This window comes from Arachis ipaensis, chromosome B01, assembly GCF_000816755.2.
Source record: "Arachis ipaensis cultivar K30076 chromosome B01, Araip1.1, whole genome shotgun sequence".
Lineage (NCBI taxonomy): Eukaryota > Viridiplantae > Streptophyta > Magnoliopsida > Fabales > Fabaceae > Arachis > Arachis ipaensis.
This window is the reverse complement of record NC_029785.2, coordinates 14060374-14079084: the sequence shown is the minus strand read 5'-3', so window position 1 is coordinate 14079084 and position 18711 is coordinate 14060374. Positions and strand designations below refer to the sequence as shown.

At 33.4% G+C, this 18711-nt stretch overlaps 4 long non-coding RNA genes across 5 annotated transcripts; 2 read left to right on the top strand and 2 right to left on the bottom strand.

Annotated features, from left to right (window-relative positions):
• Positions 3092–10464, top strand: LOC107625699. 2 transcript variants are annotated; one of them, XR_002358676.1, is made up of 3 exons: positions 3092–3229; positions 9320–9412; positions 10244–10464. It is a non-coding gene; the product is annotated as an uncharacterized LOC107625699 (long non-coding RNA). The 2 variants fall into 2 exon arrangements; XR_002358675.1 differs by lacking the exon at positions 10244–10464 and adding an exon at positions 9916–10237.
• On the top strand, positions 4411–5793 carry LOC107625705. Its single transcript, XR_001617360.2, has 2 exons — positions 4411–4545; positions 5370–5793. It is a non-coding gene; the product is annotated as an uncharacterized LOC107625705 (long non-coding RNA).
• On the bottom strand, positions 4590–5803 carry LOC110269886. Its single transcript, XR_002358683.1, has 2 exons — positions 5763–5803; positions 4590–5363 (listed from the first exon to the last, which is right to left on the bottom strand). It is a non-coding gene; the product is annotated as an uncharacterized LOC110269886 (long non-coding RNA).
• Positions 7106–8568, bottom strand: LOC110269881. Its single transcript, XR_002358677.1, has 2 exons — positions 8016–8568; positions 7106–7423 (listed from the first exon to the last, which is right to left on the bottom strand). It is a non-coding gene; the product is annotated as an uncharacterized LOC110269881 (long non-coding RNA).

Sequence of the window (18711 nt, the reverse complement as noted above, 5' to 3'; positions counted from 1 at the left end):
ACGTCCTTGACGGAGTTTTCCTCAGCTTTGGATTCCCATGGAGGTTCAGCATCTCCTAGATCTTCAACCAACTATTCTTCTTGTACAATGACAGCTTCTTCTACTTGTTCTAGTACGAATTCATTCTCTGCCTTGTCCACTGGAGTTTCGAGTATCTCCTTCATGCTACGCTCTTCATTAGATTGTTCACATGGGGCTGTGGTTGGTCCTTGAATATTTGAGCGTCTAGAATAGAATTGAATTACTGCTTGCTCCAGTTGTCGAATGGTTGTTTGAAGTTTATTTACTGTTTCCTTGAGGCGAATCTTTGATTCTCTGGGTGATGGATTTGGACATGATATATAGGGAAGTGGTGGTGATTGGGAGTGAGAGGATTGGAATTGGGGTAGGGAAGGATCATATGGTGGCGAATGGTGAAGAGAGGCTTGTGAGTGTGGTGGTTCAAGGTCATGTTGATAGGATGGTCTATAGGCACAGGGTGGGGCATGTTGGTAGTTACAAGGTTGTCCACCATATCTTCCAGCTGGGTATGCATTGTAGAATGGTTGTTGTCCATGATATCTCGGAGGGTGTTGTTGCCTAAAGGGTTGATTAGATCCTCTTGGCTCCATCCATCCTTGATTGGTCTGACCTTGATACATATTCCTGTTGTAACTTCTATTTCCTTCAACAAAGTTAGAACCAAACTCAAAGCGAGAGGGGTGAGAGTTCATAGTAGCTAATGCAAATAAAAATAAAAATAAACAAATAAACAAGTAAAGGAAAAATATTTACAATAACCAATAATAAGGCACACGTTAGCAGTTCCCCGGCAACGGCGCCATTTTGACGTTAAGATTTTTGTAAGTAAAGGATTTTGTAAAAATAGTTGCGTTGTAGATATAGATCCTAAACCAACAGAAATCCCTTCGTGCAAACGTTTTGGTTGTCACAAGTAACAAACCCCTTAAAAATTGTTAACCGAGTATTCAAACCTCGGGTCGTCTTCTCAAGGAACTGCAGGGAAGTATGTTCTTATTATTGGTTATAAAGGTTGTAATTCGGGGTTTTGAAGATGAGGAACAAGTAATATAAATGGCAAGTAAAATAAATAAATACTGTAAAGCAACTTTTGGCAAGGTAAGAGAAATTAGAAGTCCAACTTAGTTATCCCTCTCAACAATAATGAAAGTAGCATCTTAATTCCACTCAGTTAACCTTTACTAAAGCAAAGAAAAGTCAAGGGACTAATTAGTTTGACCTTCGAATCCTATTTATTTCCTAAGAAAAAGTTGGGATTATTGAAGTTCAGTTCAATTAGCAAGATAACGATTATCAATAATGCTGAGTTTGATATCTGTTGAGTTACTGATTTCTTAACCAAGACCAAAAGGTGAAAAAGTAAATTGCTGGAATAAAAATGTCCTTAGATGGGAAGCAATAGTAACATAAATTAAAGAGAACAATAAATAACTGAAATACCTCAAATAATCATTAATTCAAATCATAACATGGAAAAGGTTCATAAGCCAATTGGGCAACATTTATAGATACGAATAAAAGCATTAAAGTAAAAGTGGCATAAAAACATAAATTAAAGTAAATATTAAACCTGGATCGAGAGTCACTCTTAAAAACTAAGAGAAGTCCTAAATCCTAATCCTAAGAGAGAGAGGAGAGAACCTCTCTCTAAACTAAATTTAAATCATCGAAAGTAATAAAAATTGCGAGCTCCCCCTGAATGGATGCATTCCCTCACTTTATATCCTCTAATCTGTGTTTTCTGCACTTGGATCTGGGCCAAAAGGGCTTCAGAATTCGCTGGGGCGTATTCTGCAAATTCTGGTACGAGGCCTCTGTCACGCGTCTGCGTGGGTCACGCGTCCGCGTGGGTCACGCGGTCGCATCATCTGGAGTTTTCCTTGTGGCGCGGTCGCGTCAGTCATGCGGCCGCGTCGCTGCTTCTTCGCTCTTGGCACGCGATCGCGTCGTCCAAGCGATCGCGTGGATGCCAGTTTCTTCAAAACTCCGTTTTACGCTTTCCTTCCATTTTGTATGTTTCCTTTTCCATCCTTTAAGTCATTCTTGCCTTAGAAGATCTAAAACTACTCAACACACTAATCACGGCATCGAATGGAAATAAAGGTAATTAAAATAATTAATTTTAAAGCATATGAAACATGTTTTCACATACATCACATAATAAGGAAGAGAAAGTAAAACCATGCAATTAATATGAATAAGTGGATGAAGGATTGAATAAATCACTCAAACTAAGCACAAAATACATCACAAAATATGGGTTTATCAGTTACCTGCAGTATTTGTAACCTTCTTGTGTTTGCCTTTATCTGTCTATTTGTCTGTGAAAATACATGATGGAACTGGAGGTATGGAGGAATGGCAGTATGGGACTTAGATTTAAGGTTAAGTTAAGTTAGGTTTAAATATCCTTAGTAAACCACCTTTTATGGCTTCTGTTTAATACTTTAAGCTCTATAGTCTGAGTGTCGGCGTTCTAGGATTACCTCTGGCATTCCCAGGACCTTATATATTATGTGTGTGGCACCTTTACCATACTGAGAACCTCCGGTTCTCATTCCATACTATGTTGTTGTTTTTCAGATGCAGGTCGAGAGGCTTCTCGTTAGACGTCTGGACTCTTGAAGCGAAGTAGTTACTGGGTTATTTTGTTATGCTGTGTTGTATATATATATGTACTTAGCTTTCTCTCCGCATAACTTGTTCTTTTTGATCCTCTTAGAGGTTGATGGAGAGGCAGGATTGTGTATATGTACTTTTGGGTTTTGGATATGTATGTCTATATGTGTAAATATTCTCTGGCCAGTCTTGACTTCGCAGGCTGAGTTAGGAGCTTGTTATTTTGTATCTTTGGCACTCTATTCCTACTTCTGTTATCATATGTTCAATAGTTATGGTTTCCTTAGCACGCAAGTTAACTCGTTGCTTGAGCGTTGCGCTTTTATTTCGCGATTTTTGTTTTCTCTATTCTTCAAGGCTCCTAGAATAATATAATTCTTCTGCTATTATATATACTCATTTTATTTTAGAGATCGTAATACCACACCACCTCTGTTTTACGACTTAAGCGTAAAGCTTAGTGTGGTAGGGTGTTCAATGTTCAATGTATTTGTTGTTGTGTTTTTGCTTCCGATTTTTGAAGCAGAAAATGTGAGAAGGACAATGAAAGAGAGTGTTCACTGGGAAAGAAAGCTGTTTGGAGTGTACTGTAAGTTAAATGGCTTGTTTTATGTTCAAAATTTTCTTTTAACGTAGTCTAAGATTTCAAAATGCAAAAAGAACATAAGGCGTCTTACCTATGTGCCAATAGGTTTGTGGTTCTCAAATTTTCTCCATAGATAAACTATCAATATGCTTTTTTACTGGCCATCTGTGTTACTTAGAAGTTCACATGCTGTTTGAATGAAAAACTGCAAAATAGCTTTGGTGAGAATTTATTGAGACTGATTTAGATGCTGAAGTTAGATTCATATTGGTGAGTTAGCAATTGGCTCACTGTTGAGTTTTGTTTGAACTTTGAACTTTTATAAAGCTGTAGAAAAGAGAAGTGCATATATTCTTAATAAAGACTCTTTTCCTGCTAGCTGGAAGCAGTAGATTTGTGTTTTTGAGTGTTATAGAGATTTGGTGAAATGATACTGTGAAGTATGTTCATGAAGAAGTGGGAAAAGTTGCACATAGTTGCTAAATTCAAAACACATCTAACATATATTATTTGAAAAACCGAACAACCGAACCAAACCAAACCGATTTCAATTGGTTTGGTTTGGTTCGGATGGTCTTGATAAAAAACCGAACCAAATCGACCGCAGTTTAATTAAACAATTGGATTGGATTACTTTTTTCTAAAAAACCGAACCAAACCGCACTGTGAACACCCCTAGTATTAGTGCACAACGTTTTTCTATACCAAGCGCCCGCCATTCACAAACTAAATATTTTTCTTTTTCAAGGGTTTTGCCAATGTTTTAAAAACCGGTTGGGACCGGTCAGTCGAACCAAACCGTGACCGGCCGATTTTTTTAAGAAGGAACCAAACGTCGACGTTTCACTGTGCTGCACACTAACTAGCCCTGACCAGACTCCATTGTCTAGACTCCAGAACCGAATCTAGATCCAGAACGCGCCTCTACCTCAGTGCCTCTCTCACACTCAGTCCAGGGCTCCCTCATCGATCTCCAGGTCGTCCGTCCAGCCCCCACCTGCTACCGCCGCCGTCGGAACTTCGAACAGCCAACGCCTGCTCCCTCACGTCCCCTCCATAGCGCCGCAGCCATCGCAACCTTCTCTTCCATTGTGCAGCCATCGTGCGAACGTGGAAGCCTCCGTCGCGCAGGTTCCCCACTTCTCCTCCTCCTCATTCAGATACATGTATACAGCCCCCCACCCCCAAAACACAAACCCTAGGTTACTCCCCCACCGCCGCAAGGGTCTCACTTAACGCCGCCGTCTGTTGTGCTTATACACCATTGTGTCTTCGTCCGGTCGTCTGCGGCTCTGCGCTTCTTCCTCGTTCAACAATTGGTGCGTCTTCCTCGAACTCACGAAGGCAATGGCTTCATTTTTTAAAAAATTTTTGTTCGATCTTTGCCCAGAACTTTGATTCAATGATTTTTTTTTGAGATTCTCCTAGAACATTGATTTTTTTGGATTCTATTAGTGCTACTCATATTGAAATTTGAATCATTGATTAGCTTTACTCATGTGCTGTATTATACTGTTTTCTTGTTTTGGATTGAATCATTCAATAATTAGTTGATTTAGTTCCGTTAATCTTGTTAAAATTACGCTGATTTAGTTCACTGCTTAACCTTGTTAACCTTGTTTTAGTTCTCAAGTTTCTTGCTACTTCAATTTAAAGGGATTGTGAATTTTTGTTTAAGCTGTGATTGAAGTTTCCTTTAGTTGGGTGTTCTTCACTTTCCCAGTGAAGCTTAGCCTTTGATTCTTTGAGCATACACGTTCAAGTTATGTTGATTCTTAGATATTTCTTTCTTTGTTGCTTTGTTTTAAATGTTCTTATAGGTGTTGTGTTGTTGCTATGTTTTTAAATGTTCCTTTGATTCTTTGTTGTGTTGTTGCTGTGTTGTCTTTCTTTTTCTTGAATGTTTGTATTGATTTGCTGTCCGAGGACCTGCACACCGACTTGAATTCTTGCATTCTTGCAATGAAGCTTTCCATGTTAAAACTGTTTTTGCATACAAAATTAATGTGGGTTGATAATTTCTAATTGATATAACGTATTGTGGGATGAGCTAGAGATTACTTTGAAGGTGTTGGGAAGGAAAGGAGGTTATTAAGCAATTGGAGAGTTGACAGTGCTCATTCAGTGTCTTTTTTTTCTATAGGGGTGATGTTAGAGTAAGGAGTTTAGGCTTTTGTGCAGCTCAATCCCTTGCTTTGTTCTATAGTAAGGGACCTTTTCAATAAGGCTCGCGTAGGGGCGCTCAAGTTTTTTGGCCAACAGCCATCAGCTGTCGGCTCGTTGGTAAGGCGAGAGCTTCAAGCCCGATTTCAGGTTCAGGTGGCACACCCCCCACACAAGCACCCCCCGACGAAGGGGGGACGGGGAGAAGGCAGTCACTGCACACTCTATATCTTACCTCGGGGCCCAAAGTTTATTCCCTCGCCTTAATCTTTAATAGAATTAAGCCCCTACTAGATAGATTCATTTTATTGACCTTGATGTGTTGAACTTGTTAAAATTGGTTTGAAACTCTGTTAATTTTTTGTTGAAGCACGTTAATTATTGTGCTGATCTTGTTAAAATTATATTTGAAAATTTTGTTAATCTTAGTTAAATATAGTTAATTTTTGTTAATCTTAGTGTGTTTATTTATATTTTATTTATTATTTAATTATAAAACGGTTATTTCGGTTGAACCACAGTTGACCGGTTGGACTAATAAACTAGTCATTATAATAGTTTGATGACCGGCCCGGTTTTCAAAACCTTGAATAGGAACGAAAAAGAGTTACACAATTCATGACAAAGCAAAATACAACTGTTCAAATAGCCAACAGAGAAAGAAAAGCAAATTGTTATAATTCATTATTTCATTATGTGCAATAGTTAGCCAGTTGGAAATATTGATTAAAATAAGTAACATGTAGAACTGTAGAAATAGATGTACTGTTTTCAAGTTAAGTTATTTTCGAAAATCTTGGTACCAAAGAATAAGGTGTTTTAAGTTTTAACAAATACTAGGAAGAATATTCAGTAAGTTTCACTTTTATAATGTGAAACAAGCGCCTATGAGCAACTCCAATAATATTAGAAAGTACTGAAATGGTGTATATATACCTACAAAACCATGGAGGGCATTCGGACAAACCGACATTGATATCAACAGGCTTTTGCTTGTTGCCATCCTTGTTAGGCTTTGCAGTGCACCATTCTTGACTTGCTCCTTTGGACCATACTTTTCCTGCAAATAAATCAAGGAGCCAGAGAATATCAGATTGCCATACTCATAGTTCATTAGTTAACATAAGGTTTAATTACTCTGTTGGACGCTATAGTTTTGCGAAATTTTCAATTAGGTCCTTATACTTTTTTTCCTTTTAATTGGGTCCCTATATGTTAATTTTTTTTAATTTAGTCCCTATTAACGTTAAACGTCAAAAAAATGTTAGTGAATTGTAAAATTACTTTTATACCCTTAGGGACCTAATTGAAAAGAAAAAAAAATATAGGGACTTAATTGAAAATTCGGTGAAACTATAAATATTCAATGAAAGATATTCCTATAATTCCTATTCAATGATTCTAAGACATGAAAAATATTCCTATAATCCTTTTTATTTTGTCACTATCATTCTTTTGCTTATTTATATACAAATTGTACCAAAAATACCTTCTCTTTTTTTTTTTGACTTTCAAAATACCTTATCTTAAGAACTTAAAAAAAAAAATGGATAAAATGAAATAGAAATAGAAGTAATAAGCATATATAAAATTCAGTTTTCATCCTTCAAGTATTCATTATGATAATGTAACATTTTACATTTGTGTGGATTCATAGAATATAATGTGTCTTTATCAATCACACACACATTTGATATAATATAATCTAACGAGTAATGACAGCATAATAAACTTTACATTAATACTTAAGAGCATACTTACATCTAGTTTGGAATTGGAGGAATGCATCCACCAATTGATATTATATACAAATAAGCAATAATCGATGTAAAATAAAATACTACAATTTTGTGTGTGCCCTTTAGCAAATGGGCAAAAGATTATCACTATGAAAATCCATGCTATGCTTAATGAATGCAAAATTGGGTGACTTCAATTCAATAGGTAGCTACTCATGCCTGTCTGAGAACTTGTCTATAACGACTGAGAATGCCGCAAAACCAGCACAACCAGCACATGCTGCTTTTGGACCACCTACAATCATAAAGCAACACCAAAGCATTCTGAAACAAAGGCAGAGAACAGATTTTTTAATTAAATAAAAAACATTTAAATCTTAATTGAAAACAGTGTATTCATGCCACATTTAGGATCAAAGTAATTATAGTTCTTCAGATCATCCTGGAAATCTCCAACCCATTTTTATCCTCCAACCAAACATATTCTAGTATTAAATTTTTAAGGTAATTTACACGTTCAGAACTACAGATTATGTCAGAGGTAGAGCAAAGCTTGAAATCAATACCTTTCTAAGTTTATCAATCTCCCAAACAAAAGCATAAGACTAGAGATAAGACTTCAAATCAATGGCTAGCCACAATTTTGTTCAATGGTTATCTAAAGGTTTAGGACCTTACCACCTAAGACTGCAAAATCCTTAGGCTTCAGTTGCCACTTCTCGTGTATAAACACATTCTTCCAAGCACCAAAAATGTCAAGAAACTAAATATTCTAAATTCTTAAGGTAAAGTATAAAAAGCAAACTGGAACTTCAAGACATCCAAGTCTGTCTTGTTTACGTATCTAGTGCGGCTTCAATGGCATAAATGAATGCAAATAAGGTTACCTTTTGCTGATATTGAACCTCCAGTAACACACCCAGCAACAACAGTATTTGTCATGTCATGTTTCGCTCGTGCCCGCAAAACATTTTAATGTAGTTACTATCCAAGTAAATTAAGTATAACCAAATTATATATCAACTCATCAAAAAGGTTTTACTGTTGGAATCCATGTCTCGGCAATCACACATACATTTGATATAATATAATCTAATGAGTAATGATAGCATAATAAACTTTACATTAATACTTAAGAGCATACTTACAGTATTCAAAATTAATCACTAAACCTTATTGCATTTGCACACCAATCGAACTTCACAAGTCATAACTACTACTACTACAACAACTAGGTTTGATCCAATCACTTTAAGTAAAAAACGAACGATAGTATCTAAGCAAGAATTATCCTAAAAAGTGTTACTTCAAAACAAAAAATCTATATGAATATCAAACACTAAAACTAGAGCAAACCAATTTTAATCATCTTCGAAAAAATTGACATATGCATAAACACATTTCATCAACATCGAAAAAATGAAAAAAAATTAATTTTAATGTCACCTGTTTTGACAAATCGAGGCAGCGCGGTGAGGCGCGACACGGTGAGCGCGACACGGCGAGGCGAGGCGAGGCGAGGCGAGGGCTTCGACGGGCAAACAACGCAGAAGACCACAAAACAGAGCAACGCAGAACAGAGCAGCGCAGGGAGAAGGATGCGACAGACGGACGACCACCAAGCCTCCGCCACGGACGACGACGACTATGGATGAAGACTACGGACCGATGGAGAAGAAGCGCAGTGCACACGACCTTCAGAGAGCAAGTTAGGGCTGGATAGGGTTTTTTTTTCTTTGGGATAAAATATCAGGGGTTCTTTTGGTATTTTAAAAAAATAGATGTATGTTCAACTAGCTATTCTAACTAATTCATAAGAATATTCGTTTTTTAAATGGAATATTCCATTATCTTAAACGTTATCCTCACGGTAGGGACTTAATTGAAAAAAAATTTAACGTATAGGGACCCAATTAAAAGGAAAAAAGGGATAGGGACTTAATTGAAAATTTCGCGAAACTATAGAGACCAACAGAGTAATTAAACTTTAACAGAACATAGGATCATTCAGAATGCACTAAAGAGAGACGCACCACTTTTGTCATACACTGACTGTGTTTCTGAATGGTGTCTTGGCTAAAATATGAATGAATGAACAGTAAATGAAAAAGAAAGAAGTAAATGTGAAATTGTACTACTTTATGTCCCGTGATCCTTCTTCTGCTCTAATATGGTTTACTCTTTTGTGTAGGAGTGGAAGCTAGGGGGATTCATGTTTGGTATGCAATTGCATTGGCGATCGGTGCAAAATTTGTTCCTTTACATAAACCACAGAAGCTGCCAGGTATTAACTCTCTTTCTCAGTTAAAAAAGATTCTGGATATAGCTTCTGGTTGATTAACATACACAGACATAGCTTCTGGTTTCACCCTGCATATTTTATGCTGTCTCATTTTGTCTCTTGTTATGCCATAAGACAAAACTACAAGGCTTTTTTTTTAATTCTATTTAAGGGGTTAAGTTTAGTGAAAATGGCACTTGGTAGACTAAATTCATCATATAGTTAGAGGCAAAATCTATTTATAGTTTAAGATTGTTCATTTTCAATGAATTATCCATTTGAATAATTTTGCGAACCAATTTAATTTTTTAAGAGTATGAGTTAATTAATATTTTTTCCTTAGAATTGTTAAAGTTAAAATCTTTTATAACTAGAAATGCGGGCCTTTCAAAAAAGCTTACAAGACCCAACGTTATTTGTATCTCCCTTTTTCTAACTCTTACTATAACTTTAAGATGGTGCACCATGACAAACTAAAGCACTTGTTTGGTGGCTGTGTGGTGCAGCCAAAGGAATGTGACTTGATTGAGAATTTTGGATCCAAAGGCAAAGGCAAATAAGTGTAGCCTTTGCCAAAGGCATCAAATTTGTCTGATGAAGATATAGATGCTAACTTTGAGATTATTCCGTGGACTAGATTTATTTATATTGCTTCATTTAAATTGAGAAAGTATTTGTTTTAGTGGCTAGTTTATTTTCTATTTTTATATCATTAGCTATGTTTAAGAATTGACATTTGGTTGTTATTAGTGTATTTGTGAAGACACATTTTTGAATTTTAATTTTCTAAGCTTATTTTTTGTAATTTTATATTTATATTTAATTGTGACCTAGTCAACCAGTTCAACGAGTAATCCATCGGTTGAACCAGTGAACTAGTGACCTAGTCGTATGACCGGATCGATTACCGGTTTGGTTATTCTAACTATCGTATAGCCTTAGGTACATTGACTTGTAACCTTTTTTGTTGAACTTCTGCATGCATTTTGCTTTCCCTCATTCCCCTTGTACATCAATATTTTTGCCATTTATACTCAATTTTTCTAGAATTTCAATCTCTTCTATCATGAACATTTATTCGAGTTCTTGTTTTGGGCCGTGGGCTCCTACTCTTATTATAATTCTCTCTCTCTTTAGTTGAAGGTTCTCTCTTTGATTTTTTCTTCCTTTGAGCTCCAATTAAGATTCCGAGATTGCTATTTGTTATTGGTGAGTATTAGTTTTTTAGATTAGTTAAATGTTTTTTAATTGGTTAGTGTCTGAATTATTTGTCATTTTGACTTTGGTTCTAATAATTGTCCTTTGTTGCTGATTTTTAAAGGTGTTGGTTGCTGATTAATATGGCTTCAGGTCAGTATGTATTAAAATTTATTGTGTTTATTTTCATTAATCACTAATTGAAATTGAAAAAAATCTGCATATATATCAAAAGAAGAAAGATTAGATACATTAAACACAACTAAGACATAATATTTATCAATTAAATTAATCTTGTGTTACTTGCAAAATAATTAAATTACAAATTTTAAAATTGCTTGTGTCTTAATTGTTGTAATATTCTTTATTTTGATGTCACGTGTTTTAACTTATGTAGGATTGAGATCCCTGCTTAAAACATGTGAAAAAGGTCAATTCTATTACCATTATGAGGGTGTGCAAGAGGGGATGGAAATATCAAGGCAAGAAGTGGTTTTTCAGATAGATATGAACTCTTTCCTCTTCCACATAGTGTGAGTGTTGGTCAATATTTTAAAAATTGGGACTTAGATAAACTGAAGAATTGATACGAGAGACAAGTCTTATGCAGTTATTACGACGGCAATCTCTTTCTACAAATGCATTGTTTGTATTTGTCAAAGAAAAGAGTGGTATCAGATAGTTTTGAATATGATTTGTCATCTTGGCTAATGAAAAAAGAGAGTACAGCTACTTATTCAGACGCTGATTGCATTAAAGTTAAAGTATATAATAAAAAGGTAACATGTGGAATTCTCACCAACATGAAGCAACAAGGTGGATCTATATCTTATCTTCAAGAGACAGATGCCCTGGGGTTGGGGAGAATCATCAAGAAAGTTATCACATTCCCATTTATAGGGACTTCTGAATCTGAATCATTTAACAAGGAAGTTCGTGTTTTGTGTTTACTGCAACTCAGCGAATATTTGCGATATTTTTCTTTCTTTTTACTTTTTTTTATTTTTATTTTTGTTTAAATGATTGAGAAGTATTCTTAAGCTAAAATAACTTTAATTTAGGACAACTGACGTAGCGCGATCAAATGGAGTCTTGATCCAATCCTCTTTTGGGATGCAAGGAAAAGGATACAATTCTTGGAGGCAATCAATTGGTTGTACCACCGTAATGTACCCCCACCGGCAATCGTTAAATCCACTCACAATTACTGGAAATGGGGTGGTGAACTTTGCAATGAGAAGGTGTTAGTTGATGTTTATTTCTATGAACAGCAAGATTTTACGGTGAGGCCTCAAAAGTACCGTCAGAGTCATAATTTAATAAGATTTTATAGGAACTGTATTCACCACGCTGATTTCGGTGGAAACGGAAAGGTAATTGAAATGGCTGATTTTTTGTGTATATGTTGTATGATTGATTTTTTTTATATATTTATTTTTATGATTTTTTGCAGGTCAATTGTCTTTTTAAAATTCACAAACTGTTTTTCAAGCATTATGATGTTTTTCTACCAAGCATACACACCGCGATTAGTATTTTTCAACATGAAGCAAACTATACATTGTTAGTAATTTATTATTTTGTTGTTTAATTTGTATTTTATTTTTTTACTTATTTTAACTTTTTTTTTTCAGTATTGAAGAATTAATACAGTCATTCGCACAACAATTCAACCTATAGGTTGACAGCATATGAGGAATCTATTGTATATTGTGCTAATTCCTTTAATTTTATGAGGCTTTTGAAAATGCATATGTTGCAGTCATCTTGTTTTTTGAATTATCACTTAAAAATGATATTTCAACAAATCTGAGGTTATCCTTATCATTGCAGGGTATTGCAGATGCTGTGAGACAATATTTATGGCTTTCTGAGGAGCAGAAGCAAAATATTTTGGAATTCTTAGTTTTGGCTAGTCACTATTTGTATACATATTACTTTTAAAAAGATAGATATTTGTTATCGGAGTTGGACAAATCTACATATTTATCTATTGTTTTCATTTATGCATTTTTTTAGTTAACATGCTTAATCTTCTTATGTGGTGGCTTTTCTTTTTATGTTTATTCTTATGTGGTGATAGGATAATTAAAATATATTAAAAATAGTTAATAGGCAGGAGCTGAATGGCACCATGACCAACCTCCTCGCCCTTTAACAGAAATTGAGGCTTATATTTTCTGTCAACCAAGCTGTTTTCTGCTCTCAAATTGGTATTTTTTATTACTCTGTTTTGTTTGATTTTCGCATTGGGTCTGATTTTTTGTTTGTGGGAGTTGCTATGGTGCTGAAGGCAAATTCTTCAGCAGGTGCTGATGCTGCGTGTTCCAAGGTGGTGGGAACACGCGTCTACCTAAGGAAATACAGAAGCAATATGAAGTGACGCAGATGTGATGGGACGAGTAGGTGCTATATCAGTAAGGTACGCACGCTAAGTACACAACCTTTACTTCTTATAACTTATTTAACCATTTAGCACTCTAATAATATAATTAAAGATATTGAGAAATTAACTCTACAAATAAATATATCTTATTCTACAAATAAAATAAAAAAATATATCACACATCTAAAATAGGTTTTTTATAATTACCCGGTATTGATACAAAAAAAATGACCGTAAAACTAAAAAATATAGTGCTTAATTTTTTTATTGACACATATAAAATAAAATGTTGACTAAAGGTATTTCACATATTATATGTTATTTGATATTTTTTAACGGTTGTTTTATTCTTATGTATTACCAACATAAAGTACTTTAATATTAAACTTGGTTAGAAAATTTATTTGATTTAGTACTTGCACAGTAGCATGGCTCCATCGTTATTATTCATTATTAAGGTCAAATCTATATCATTTACTATTTAGCTACTGTTCAGTATCACTTTAGACAATTTCTAGTAGAAAATTCATCTCAATTTCTATTTATAACCCACTTGTATTAAAAAGTAATTTTAGATTAATTTTTGTATTATAAACAATAAATAAAAACATAACGTGTCTCTCTCTTTTTCATTAAGAGAAACTAATTTTAGTCCTTATTATGGTTCTACTTAATTAATTAAAATAATTAAAAGAAATATAATTGTATTAGTCCGGTTGTATTTATTTGATGTCTATTTTCAGCGCCTTAAACTTATCTAAACATTTCAAAACCTATAAAATTTAACATACAAGTTAACTTAAATTAATTCTACCATTGGACTCGGATAATAAAAGTAATGGGACATGCATCATGTATACCTATTATCAAATATACTGTGTCCACCACATCTATACTACCACATCTACATGTCAACTACTAATCACTTTGGTTAGCCCAGCTTTACCAAACAAAAAAGATTTTACAGCCCCGTCTATTTCACATAAAATATTATTAATTACAATAATTATATTATCCTTAACTGCATTAATTATCATCTTTAAACCATTTGCTAAGTACCCACAATTTACAGTTTTACACAGATACTGTCAACTGAGGGGGCCACAATAACTTTTGTTGGCTTACACAGACACTGTCAACTGAGGGAGCCACGATAATTTTTGTTGGCATCATCTTTGGACACGCGTTTGAGCGACATGCATCGTCAGCGGGTGGGGATGGATCTTCACTCAGCACAGGAGAATTTTCCTTTGTTTTTAAGTAGTTTAGTTTTGGATGTGATCCGTTATTAGTTGGCCTGATTGGGAAAGACTGAAGATGAGGTTGGCGTTATGCATGTAAAAATTTTACAAAACAAGATATTAAATGAATCTTAGTTATAACGGTAGTTATCGAATGGGTTTTCTTAATTTCTCGCTGTTGTTTGGCTTTTCATGTTTTCATCTTTCTTTACTGCTGTGATGCAGCTTGTTGCATCGGCAGATAGTGCTTGGGCGCTAGATGTAACAGACGATTTGCAGCATTTGCTGGTATTCTTTAATCAATGAAATCTTGCTAATATTATTATTCGGGTTAATAGTTAAATTCGTCCTAAAAAATCACTCATGCTTCATCTTTTGAATTAGTTCTCAAATAATTTTTTTAGTCATATTAGTCCCTAAAAGATAAAATGTAAGTCAAATTAGTCCTTCCATCAATTGGACGATGACGTATCATGTTAAGTGCCACGTGTCACAAGTTGATTGGTTGACATGTCAGGTCAGTAACACGTAGGTGACATATCACTTGACATGTAAAAAAAGTTTAATTATTTATAATTAAAATAGTTCCTGAAAGTCCAGACGTAAGTCATTTTTCATTCCTAAAATTTTAAAATTAATCAAATCAGTCCTTATATAATTTTTTTCTTCATAATATTAAATTTGAAATATTTTTTGATACTACTAATTTTAATAGAAATGTAATTGACAAATAAAAAATTAATAATTGTATCTTTTCTTTTTAAATTTTTTTTTAATAAAATTATCTCTCTCATTTAATTCTTCTAAAAATTTCTCTTATTCTTTTCTATTCTAAAACCTTTTTCTTACATTATTACGTTTTGCTGGAATATATATATGCTCAAAATTAAAATGTATGTATTTGTTAACATAAACAAAGTTATATGCTCAAAATAAAAATTTATATATGTTAACCTAAAGTTATACCATTTTTTTCTACTACATTTTTTTCCATACGGTATTACTTACATATAGGATCTAATGGTAGTGATACTTAGAGTCAAAATTCAAGATCTACAGATTTTGCTTCAATTCCAAACTTTACAAAATATTGAAAATTTGTTGCTTAATTATTATTATATTGATACTCAAATCCGAAACCTCTAGGTGAGGATAGGAAGACTATGTCATTTGAGTTATGAAGCAAAGTTAAAACATTATATTTAAAGCATTCTTTATTTTCATGAATAATTTTAAATTTTATATTCAATTATCTTTAATTTTATTATTTTTTTCAAATTATTAATTTATACTTTTATTATATTCCTTCATTGTATCACACACTATTATTTCTCTTACTATTATTCTCTATACACATATCTGTCATTGTTTCAGCACAAATGTTATATTGCTTTGTTCTCCTTTCTCTCTTTTTTTCTCCCACCTTTTCTTTCCCGGAATGTAATTAATTATCACCAAGTACTATTATCACAATTTTCAATCTTATCTATCACTTTGATCTATAACAATCCATTATGTTAACTTTTATGAGTTGTTAAAGTGTTATTAAAAGAATTCATTTTTGTCTCTTTTGAATATCTAGATGTATAAAAGTAATAATTTTTTATTTGACGTGCGTGTTAAGTAATTTTATTGTTCTATTAATAAATTTTGTATATTTTGAAATGATGTGACCGTACTATAAGGATGACATTAGTTTTTATAACTAATACAAATCTTTTTACTATTTTATTTGTTATTTAAATATTATCCATAAAAAATAATTACTTAAAGTAAAACACTATATAAAAAAAAGATAGAAAACCTTTGAATTTATCATTTTGGTTTGTTTTTTAATTCTCACCAATTTCTTAGAGACAAACAAAAAATAAAAGTAATATATAATTAATTTAATAAATAAAAAAAGATACAAAGAGATAAAAAAATTAATAAAAAATAGACAAATACCTAAAAAAATGGGATAAGAAAGAAGACGAAGTGATTAGAAGTTATGCGTAGAATAGAAAAGTAACCGAAATAAAAGAAGTTAATTGATAATTTACTTTTTTGGCTTTTTTTTTTCAAAATAAAAAGATATTTCAGTTGCTCTTTACTAATAGGGTTAAGATGAGGAAGCGAAAATTGGAGACCAAATTTTTCTATTTTCTTTATGTATTGCTATAAATTATTATTATTATTAAAAATAAAAGTAGTTTAATGTTGTAGATTAATTTTAATTATAAATCCCATAATAAAAAATAATAGCGGGTCATTATTACATGTGCTTTATTATTTTTGTTGGTAGATCGTTCTATATGGATGAATAAAAAACTTTGTTCGGGTGGTATCTTTTTTTCTCTATTCTCAATAACTTGTTCGACATCGTTCTTTTAGGAGAGAAAGAAATGTTCTTTACAAATTAGGTTTATATAATGCAGGGACATACCTCCAACTTGTCTCTTATTAGTTATTAGACATTTTGTCTTTTCTAGTCCACATGAAAAAATAAGCACAATATCCACAAATCTAATTAAATTACTAAAATAATAGAAATAACTACAATGGAAATAAATTTCTAACTAGCCACAAAATCCAACTTTAAAAAAAAAATCATGAACTCCTAAAAAAACGTTCTAACTAATTACGCATCTTCTATTTGATTTTTTCTTAATTTGATTCCAACATTATGAAATTTATTTAAACAAATTTGTTCTCCTATAGTTTTAGCAAGACTGCACACTAAAGAAATACAAAATTAAATAAATAATTCCTCTCTTTTTATATACAAATTCACTTAAATACACCACATTATATATACATACATAAAACTAAAATACAATTATACTTATATTTAATTAAAACCCATATTTCTGGCAAAATTACTACTACTTCTACATCAAAATATCATCAATTATATTTATATTTAATTACTTATTATTTTCATATTTGTATTCAACTTTATTTGTAATATCAAATTGTAATTTACTATAACATTTTTCTTAACTTCATTTACAACTATGTTTAAATTAAAATAATCAAAATTATTCTGGTTAGATACTATCACAACATTACTAAATGTGGCATTTTATACTTGTTCTATTTTTTTTTCAATTATTCATTATAATTTTTAATAATCTTTCTTTTCATTTTGCTTTCATCCACTTTTATTTTCATCTGTGTTCAAATTAATCTTGAGTTGCCTGTAATCAAACATATTATAGTGGAGGGTGTGACTTATGAAGTGGAGTACGAGAGTTTACAATTGATTTGTGCTACTTGTGCACGGTATGGGCATGATAAATCGTTGTGCATGGAGAAGGAGTCCTTGGAAGGAAACATAAATTCCTTTGGTGATGGAAAAAATAATGAAGCCCCAACACTAGTGCCACACAACAATCATGAGATTCAAAAAGAGGTTGAATCAGAAGCTCGTGATTTGGGTGAGAAATTAGGAGTTGTTAAAGGGAAGGATGTGGTTACGGAATCATTGGCTCCTCACGTGCCTGATGGTCTTGTTAATGAGGCATGCATGGATGATGGAGAGGGCTGGCAACAAGTGCTACGTAAGAAAAAATTTACAATGGGCCAGTCATCAGGTTTGAAGGACCAAGATGGAAAGCAGCACAAGTTTGGTTCGAGAAGGGTTCCAAGGCCCAATTTGCATGGTGATGGAGGCAAATCAACTGGCATTAGGATGAGGAAGCAAGAAAAACATGAAATTGCGCCATCTCCATCGCGCAGAACTCCTGCACGTCGTGGAATTTCTCTACGGAAGCGTCCTCGGCCTTCCTCCTTGCAGAACTCGCCAATTGATAAAAATGGTGGCACAACGGAGGAAACCTTAGTAGATAGAAGCATGGCAAGTGCAGTGTCAGGGGGTCCAAAGGTGGCAATTATTGAGGATCAGAGTGTGCCAGTACCGCAGGACAAACCACCTATTGAGGTTGGTAATTCTGTTTAGAGTTTATGTTCTTATTTATTCTGTCCCTATTATTTATGGATAGTTTAAATATGATTGTTTGGAATATTAGGGGTGCTTCTAATAAGTTAGCCCAGGTGCATTGTAAGGAACTTGTTAGGAAATTTAGACCTGTTTTCTTTATTGTGGTTGAAACTCACTCCCCTTTTCAGCATTTAAAATTATTTTGGGAAAGGTTGGGGTATCACTCTGTTGGTATAGTAGAGGTAGAGGGGCATAAGGGAGGTATTTGGTTTCTATCCTCTATGAAGGGTGTTTGTTGTAAGTTCATTGATGCTTTTGATCAGGGTGTTACTGTTGAGGTTCACTTTGATAATTTAATTTGTAGGTGTAGTGGTATTTATGGCAGTCCTCAATTCAATAAAAGGGTTCTCCTTTGGGATTATCTTGTTACACAATCCATGGTTTTTCAAGGACCTTGGATTGTTCTTGGTGATTTTAATGAAGTCAAATTTTCTCATGAATCTAAGGGCTGACAATTTTCTCATCAAAGAGCAGACATGTTTGCTACTTCATTAGG